At 45.6% G+C, this 9196-nt stretch overlaps 1 long non-coding RNA gene across 6 annotated transcripts; it reads right to left on the reverse strand.

The window, feature by feature from the left end:
* Positions 1-2297: 2297 nt before the first annotated feature.
* On the reverse strand, positions 2298-8549 carry LOC120093728 (uncharacterized). Of its 6 annotated transcripts, XR_015624986.1 has the most exons (6): positions 8459-8541; positions 7882-7987; positions 7117-7247; positions 6557-6668; positions 5522-5916; positions 2298-3728 (listed from the first exon to the last, which is right to left on the reverse strand). It is a non-coding gene; the product is annotated as an uncharacterized LOC120093728 (long non-coding RNA). The 6 variants fall into 6 exon arrangements; XR_015624983.1 differs by lacking the exon at positions 5522-5916; XR_015624984.1 differs by lacking the exon at positions 5522-5916 and having other exon boundaries at positions 6557-6688.
* Positions 8550-9196: the final 647 nt, after the last annotated feature.

Raw genomic sequence — 9196 nt, forward strand, 5'->3', positions numbered from 1 at the left:
ACTCGCTGACTGCTTATTGTTTATAAAGTGCAATCATGTCCTTCGGTAGACGGAAAAGAAGCCACCACAGAGCTGGGCAAAGTAAAGAGCACCCATGTCCTAAAACATGGGACAGCCTTTTAAAGGTGTGTGGTGTGTGTGTGTGTGTGTGTGTGTGTGTGTGTTTTTGTGTGTATGTATGTGTGTATGTGTCTGTGTGTGTGTGTCTGTGTCTGTGTGTCTGTGTGTCTGTGTGTCTGTGTGTGTATCTGTGTTTGTGTCTGTGTGTCTGTGTGTGTGTATCTGTGTGTGTGTCTGTGTCTGTGTGTGTGTGTGTATGTCTGTGTCTGTGTGTGTATGTCTGTATGTGTGTGTATGTGTCTGTGTGTCTGTGTATCTGTATGTGTTTGTGTGTGTCTGTGTATCTGTGTATGTGTCTGTGTCTATGTGTGTATGTGTCTATGTCTGTGTGTATATGTGTATGTGTGTGTATGCATGTATGTGTGTGTGTGTGTGTGTGTGTGTGTGTGTGTGTGTGTGTGTGTGTATTGTTAAGTGATTACTCCAGAAGTAAATTAGGACTTAATAACAACCCGATGAACTGATGAGAAGTCAGACCAAAGAGGGTATCAGGTTAGGAAGGGAAGGAGCCAAGTTAGCCTATAGAATTTTACCAAAGAGGAACTATCTAAGGTAACTTAGCAAGTGGTTCGATTGTGTGGGAAGAGAGAAGAAGAAATGACAGACAGGCAAGCCGGTTACAGAGCGTGCATGGCCAGAGATGCAAGGTAGGTAAAGAATAGGTGGCATAGAACAGACTGTGTGGCTGAAGAGGAGACTGTGAAGTCACAGTTAAGATTCGGGAAAGAGGGCTGGAGAGATGGCTCAGCAGTTAAGAGTACCCGACTGCTCTTCCAGAGGTCATGAGTTCAATTCCCAGCAACCACATGGTGGCTCACAACCATCTGTAAGGAGATCCGATGCCCTCTTCTGGTGTATCTGAAGACAGCTACAGTGTACTTATATATATAATAAATAAAATAAATCTTTAAAAAAAAAAAAGATTCGGGAAAGAAGCTGGGTGTGGTGGTACAAGTCTGCATTCCCCGAACTCAGGAGATAAGGCAGGCGGATCCTGAGTTTCTGTCTAGCCTGGGCTACACTGTGGCTCACTGTCTGGAAAACATAAGGTGTGGGGATTTGCATAGTCCAGTATACTCAGATATGTCTAGAACATACAAGTACTGAAAATTTTATTTTTGTGTGTGTGTGTGTGTGTGTGTGTGTGTGTGTGTGTGTGTGTGTTGCATGGCTATTGCAATTGTACGCAGGCTGGTCTGAACTCACTGGGTAGCCAAAATAGCCCCAAACTCATGATAGTCCCCTGACCCCAGCTGTCTGGACACAAAGATTACAGCTCTGAGCTTGGTCTTTTTTTTTTTTTTTTTTGGTTCTTTTTTTCAGAGGTGGGGACCGAACCCAGGGCCTTGTGCCTCCTAGGTAAGTGCTCTACCACTGAGCTAAATCCCCAGCCCCCTGAGCTTGGTCTTTAAAAGGATTTAGCACCTACTACTAAAGACATTTGAATGACAAGATGAGAAATTATTTCCAAATAAGACTAGCAGAATGTTTTTTTGTTGGTCTTGTTGGTTGGTTTTACGAACATTTAATAGTTTTTTCCTTTTTGTTCTTGGTTGACAGTGTCCTACCAGTCTATCCTTGAACTTGTGGACTCCCTGTCTCTCCCTCCCGAGTGTTAGGATTACACTCATAAATTTTCATGATGAAAATGTGATGTCTTAGTTTTTCTAAGACACCCTTTGTTCAGGGTCACAGAGACCAAGATTTCCTCACAAAATCCAGCCATCAGAGAAGGTACATCCCTGTCATTCAGTCTGCCAACCACAGATGACTCTAACACTCTCCTTGCCTCCCGAATCTTGGTGTACAGACTTGGTTTGCCCTCAGGGCTCGCTTTTCTCAACCCAATGCTGTTTTCACAGAAAATGCCTTCGAAAGGTCTGGAGAGATGGCTCAGCAGGTAAAACACAGGGAGAGTGTGCCAGCCTGAGTTTAAATCCCGTACAAGCATGGGTGGAGGCTTAGATGGGAATCAGACTTGAGACCATTTGTGTCACATCCAGGCAAAGAAGCTGGCTGTGTGCCCTGCCTGTGTCCTGAATTTTTTTCTGTGGCTGAGTTAGAAGGCAATGGACTGATGAATTTGGCAGAAGACATTTTCAGACAGACAAACATCCAGATCGAAGCACGGTTACTACTCAGTACTTTTAGGCCAGTTGACCACAAAGGAGGGGAGATGGGAGGGAGCGGGTGGAATTTATTTTTAAATAAGAACAGTGACCTGGAAAGGAATGAGAACTTGTGTAAAGTTGTGAGCAGAGCAGGACAAATCAGGTCAAAGTAGCTACAGGTGCTGAAGAGGCACTGTTAGAGGGAACCTGAGAACTTAACACCAAGGTGATAGAAAAGGTTAAGGGCAAAATCAAACCAAACCAAACCAAAAACCAAAAACCAAAAACAAGCACAAACAAAAAACACTTATCCCAGTTTCCAGGGTATAAAACAGAAACGTCATTTTAAAAGGGGGTATCTGGACATCGGACGTTGCAGAAGGGGTTCCCTCCTTGAGCAGGGCTACCTTAGGGAAATATTTGTCCCAGTTCATTCTCAAAGGCCCTCAGACAGAACTGCAGCTGTGGTCCAAGGCACTCAGGCTACATCCTAAGGTGACTGCAGACAGCAGAGCTTGGCTATGAGGTCCGGGTACTGCAGGCACGCATGCTGCAAGGGTTGCAGGACTGTGGATGCTCGAACCCACAGACCATGAGAAAACAAATTGTAAGGCCAAAGAATGTGTATGGGGAAAGCCCTCAGAGAGGCCAATGTTGGAGATGCTAAGAACACGAGAAGTTACCAGCCCCAAGGTACTGAGTAGAGCTAGTCAGGAAAGAAGCTGTGTGTGCAACAGAGCTGTAGAGGTGGGGCTACCCAAGGCCATGGGAATCCAGGTTATGCCACCAGAAACCAGACAATGGTGTGGAGATGCAGCATTTGTTGTTTGCTCTGAAGGGGTTCCGTTTTGCTTTTGTCTTGACCTCTCCCTCCCCTTGAGAACAATGAGGTTTACTTGGTGCCATTGTGTGCTGACTGTGATAAACTGGCTTGGATTTTTCCATCAGCTCACAGTTAAAGGGTCAGTTTTTGTCTCAGAAGAGACCTTGGATATTTTCGCCATGATAAGTTTAAGGTGGAGAGAGGTTCTGGAGTCCTGTGGAAGCATTTCTGCATTCGGAGCTGACCTCCAGTCCACAGGGGCCAGGGATGGAATGCTATGGTTTGAGTGCAAGGAATTCCCCCACAGGCTCACGTTATTTGGACACTTCGGGGAGCTTTTGGAATGTTCTGGAGACTGATGGTTCTCTTCAGGCAGGGGGGACACTGGGTAGTTTGAAGCCTTCCAGACGCCGTGAGCAAGAGGGTTCTGAGGCTCCGTGTGGGGAAATGGCCACCCCAGGGGCCTGTTCTTTAGGTTTCTGAACAAGAATTCTCATTCCTCTGTCTTGTTTCACTTAGCCCTGACGGAATGGAGGGAGGATAGTTCACCTCTCAAAGGTCAACTTTTGAGAGGCCAAGACTGCCCACTTTCAACATTCTCTGAAGCACAAATCTTCTCTCTTCTCTCTTCTCTCTCTCTCTCTCTCTCTCTCTCTCTCTCTCTCTCTCTTATTCTGCAAAAGAATAGAGAATTATTAAAGTAATCTTTATTCACTTAAACATCAGAGCCTGACTTTGTAGTGTGGCCCAGAAATATCCACAACAAATTATTTTATCTTCAACATCATACAGTCTCCCCCTCCCCATTAACCCCCCACCGCGTGTCTCCTCCAAGAAAGGTTATGGCTGGATTATATAAGACACTGTCTTTAAAAACTAAATTAATAAGAATGCGGCATCCTCACAGAGTAAGTTTCTTCTGTTTCAAGGTACATTCTGTGGCTGGGGGAACTGTAAAGAATTCTGAATTAATTCAGCTGAAGCAATACATCTCTGGGCTTCCAATAAATGGGATTTTTTCCTACTGTGGAGAGCTGGCTGTGTGACTCATGGCTTTGAGCCCCTAAAGAAAATGATGGGAAATGGTCTCTGATGAGTCATTTCGTATTGGGACAGTGTGTTCCCCAGAACATGCAGGTAAGTGCCAGGTAAGTAGTGAGATCTAACTTTTAGTACAGTCCCCTGAAAAAAGAGGCAGAAACACAGAGAATGAGAGACAGAGACGAGAAAGACAAAGAAGAGATTCTGAGAAGGCAGAAGATTCGAGAAGTGCAATCAATACAGGAAGTGCAAACGTCTCTGAGGCCTCGTGGACTGGGTGCATAGGTACTGACTCCTAGTGAGAACCTGTGCGGTAGACAGTCCTGGGTACACTGGACAGAAAACACACACGAGTTTTGGTGCGAGTCTGGTCTCAAGGGATTCCTGGTTTAATCACCGCTCGTATCAGAATCAGTTGGGATACAAATGAGGCTACCATAGCAGTTCCTTGTGGCAAGGGAGATAGACTGGACAACGCCAGCCTCTTCAGGGAAAGTCAGGAAGACGTGCAGAGACAACAAAAAGACCTGTGCATTGACAAGCGTCTGCAGATCCAGGTGGGAAGAGAATCGCAGCCACCAAGAGCAGTCAGCCAGAGAGGAACTGTAAGGAAAGGGATGGGCACTGTAGACGGGATTCACTGGAGGTTTTAATGTGAGAGGCTCTCCTTGCAGGGCAGTTAAATCCCCAGTGTAAACAGCTTTACAAGGGGATTAAGGAGTTAGGATTATATTTACAGTTTATGGGTAACACAAGAGTCTCATAGAGCTTTAAAAGAGAGAAAACATAAAAGTGTTTGCATTTGCAAAGAAATGACCCACTGTGGGGAGAGAACTAGACATGGGCTGCTAGAAGCTGTGTGTGTGTGTGCGTGGTGGTGTGTGGTGTGGTGTGTGTGTGTGTGTGTGATGTGTGTATTATGTGTGTGTGATGTGTGTGTGTGTGTGGTATATGTGGTGTGTGGTGTGGTGTGTGTGATGTGTGTGTTATGTGTGTGTGATGTGTGTGTATGTGTGTGTTACATATGTGTGTGTGTGTGGTGTGTGGTATGTGGTGTGTGTGGTATGTGGTGTGTGTGTGTGTGTGTGGTGTGTGGTGTGTGTGTGTGTGTGGTGTGTGGTGTGTGTGTGTGATGGCTCGATGGGTAAGGCCACCTGCTGTCAAACCTGAGGACCTAAGTTTCATTCCTAGTACAAAATGGTTGAAAGAGAGAACCAACCGCCACAAGCCATCCTCCGACCTCTGTGTATATATATTATAAAAGATCCTAACGCCTTACTATAACATATGACCTTCTAGACTATGAACATTAACCTCACAGGTACAAGCCAAGCCATGCCGCACCACACGGTTTGCCAACTGGTGATAGCACACCGTTCAGTACAAAGCTGACCGAAGCATCTGTCCGACTCGATTCACGTCTTACCCCAGCACTGAAGGCTGTGTGTGAGACCTGAGGGAATGAATCTCTAAACCAAGTTCCGTGTCTGAAAGTAAATCACGCCCAGTGTCGTTACACAGGGCGCAGAAGGTCAGTGCTGCAAAAATGCCTAGAATGCAGCAGGCACATCACAGATGTAACGGTTCCGTGGAACTGGGATGGTTTTCCTTCTCTGCAGGATTCTGGGTTCTCAGCCTTCTAATAAATCAAAGGTGGGTTCCCTGCAGTTGAGCTTTATAGGACATCTTATCCCGGAACACTCTGACTGAAAAATGGCCCAACAGCAGCTCTCAAAGACTTGGTGATTTGCTTCCAAGAGAAAAAGCCAGGTGTGACTCAGGAATTAATCTGAATGTGTTGATGATGAAGTTGCTTCCAGTCTAAGAATTAATTCACAGGGGAAGTGGGATGTTGAGCAAGCAATGAGTAAATTTAGAGGCGCACGCAGCTTTAAATTTACACACACACACCCAGACACACTCACATACACACACTCACACACTGTGTCACACACTCACACATACATACTCTCACACACTCACACTTAGACACACTCACACACTCTCTCATAGACACACACACACTCTCACACACACACAATCACACACTCACATACTCTCTCCCACACACACTCTCACACTCACACATATATACCCTCACACACACTCACACTCAGACTCACACACACACTCTCTCACACACACAATCACACACACTCACACTCACAATACTCTCTCTCACACACACTCTCACACCCTCAGACACACTCACACACACACTCTCACAGACACTCTCTCTCACACACTCTCACATTCAGACACACAATCACACACACACTCACACACAAGCACTCTCTCCCACTCTCTCTCTCATACACAGACACACTAACATACTCACACACACAATCACACACACTCTCACACTCAGACACACTCATATACACACACTCTCTCACTCTCACACACACAGACACACAGATAAAGACATACACACACACACTAAAACAATGCGTATGCATACTTGGTCTTTTCCTCTGCAGCCTTCCTGGAGAGCAGGGACAGCATATGCTTCAGTGCAGAGCATTCTTCTTCTTGTCAGAAGCACTCCACAGTGAGAAGTGCGGCAGGCATTTCTGAAGGACATTGAAGAAGCCTAGGAGACAGAAAGCCCAAACCGCCCCTGGCTCCCAATCGCCAGGTGTTTCAGCCTCCCCCTTCCCCCCTTTTCTATAACAAGTTTTATTTCTGCTTGAAGTTTCCAAATCAGACCACAGTTACTCTGTTTCTCAATTCTGTCAATCACACAAAGCCCAACAAGGTCCATCTCGGTGGGGTTGGCAATTCTAGACAGTTCAGAAGATGCTCACTATCCACCATCACACCCCTCTCCCAGGCGAGTCTCTAGAACTTTGGTACCCTGGAGGCTGGAGGGAACCACGTTACATGTGATACAGTGTATCCTTTGATTTGGAGACCAGACAAAAGCCCTTCCCAGAGGCAGGAGTGCTGGAACCAGTGAGCCATTTGGAAACTTCTATTTAGTTCTATTTATTTCTAAGTCATCTTAAAAAACTAGCTTACAGGGTCCTGTTTGGAAGCTGGACTCTGAAGTCTAAATAGTAGAAGTTTTGAGCTTCATCGTTGCAGACCCAGCTCTGCACAGCTGCTCTGGAGTGGAAACAAGGGGACCCGTGATTCTGAGAACACAGGACCTACGTGGTTGGAGGAACCAGCTGTTACAATTTGTCCTCTGCTGCCCACCATGTAAGTGTTCAACACACATACACACACACACACACACACACACACACACACACACACACACACACACACACACCATAGATAAACGTGATAAGAAAAAAGAGGCAAGGAAGTCTCTGAAAGGCTGCTTATCTCTGAGCTGTTGGATGGAGAGCTATAGGTTTGGGGTGTAGCAGATTTGAAACACAACCAAAGATATCTGAATCCTTTAAGGAAAAACCCAGAATGTCACTTCATTTCTACCCAGAGTTGAAAAGCATAAGACCTACTGATTTGTGAAAATTCACAGTGACGGTTGAAATAACGTTTGTGGGGAGACATGGCATTTCCCGGTTGTCATGACAACCCTGCCTCCTTTCTCAGCTGCTGTGTTCATTCAGGTGTTGCACCTAATTTAGGATTTGACTTGCAAGCTGACAAAAAGACTGAGATGTGGGAAGATCTACCTGTCCTATCAATTAAGACCGCGTGCAAATGCAAATCCAGAAAAGATGCTCAAATGCAGCAGAAGTGTTTACCCAGGCAGCGGTTTCCATGGAGATCCTATTCCCAAGACAGCACTGTCAAAAACAAGGATTTACTCACCAAGATCAGACAGAGGAGGGCATTTCTGTAATGCAGGTGTGGCCTGGGCACTGGGTGTCTGGTTATTTTCCTGTGGTTCGCTTGCCCAGTTTTCATTGGCGCCCAGCTGAATGACAGACAGATAATTAAGTTCTGTTTTTCAACCCTGAGATAAGATTAGACTTAGTAATGGGGATCCAAATTTTTAAGTGGGAAGGGAGCGCAAAGAACTTCGAGATGGAGCCTCATTTTCCAAACACTGAAGGAGCTGAGGAGACACGTAGCTGGGGTCACTGAACCCACCAGAGCCAGAGTCCAGACTGATGTCCCCACAGCTCCCATGGAACCTCTGTGCTCACTGCATCCAAACGCTGGTACCAGCCCTACTGGTGGAGAGACCTTCAAGTCCTCCTGAAATTAAGACTTGAGTTGTCCTCACTGAGACAAGGGCACCAGAAAGTCACCCCGAGAGTCACCGGAAAAACTAAGCTTGTATAAACATGATAAATATTCCTAATCTCCAATGTGAGTTTAGGTCCCCTCCGGTTACATGCACAGACACATGAGTACGCGACGTGAAGAATTAAACAGGACCCACACATGAAAAATGTTTCCCCATGAAATTTCCTCCACCGAGCATTGATCTTCTTCACTGGAATCCTAGGCTGTGAGCAATCCCTAGCTGGTATAAACAGAGGCTACTATGACGTAATGACGTAAGAACCTTGCATGTTCTTTTTTTTTTTTTTTTTTTTTTTTTTTTTTTTTTTGAGCTGAGGACCGAACCCAGGGCCTTGCGCTTGCTAGGCAAGTGCTCTACCACTGAGCTAAATCCCCAACCCTTGCGTGTTCTTTTTGTTACCCTTCAACTGATTAGCCAGATCCCTTACACTTACTTGCCTGTCATCTCCCCTCTCTTGGGAGATTTTCTACTTGAAAAAAAAATTAATTCTAGACAGCATCTCCCTAACGCGATGAGTAAAAGAGCTTTTGTGTCTTCATAAGAAGTTTGTCTTTGTTTCCCGTATTTGTGTGCATTTTAGTCTTTTTCCTCTCAAAAGCACTGGGATATGAGTATTTTAAAGCTATAACGACTCTGTGCAATTATTTCCTCAACGGGAAACAGGACAGTTGTCAGGTTAATGTTGGAACTGGGCTGGAAGCTGGGTCAGTGCTTAAGAACTCTGGCCACCTCAAGTTCTATGTCCGGTACTTACATGGCGGCTCAGGGTCTCACGCCCTCTACTGGCCTCTGTGAGCACTGCATGCATGTGGCAGACAAACATCCACACAGGCAAAACAACTATACCCTTAAAATAGCACACCTAAAATAAAA

Source organism: Rattus norvegicus, chromosome 7 (genome assembly GCF_021556685.1).
Source record: "Rattus norvegicus strain SHRSP/BbbUtx chromosome 7, alternate assembly SHRSP_T2T, whole genome shotgun sequence".
NCBI classification, from domain to species: Eukaryota; Metazoa; Chordata; class Mammalia; order Rodentia; family Muridae; genus Rattus; species Rattus norvegicus.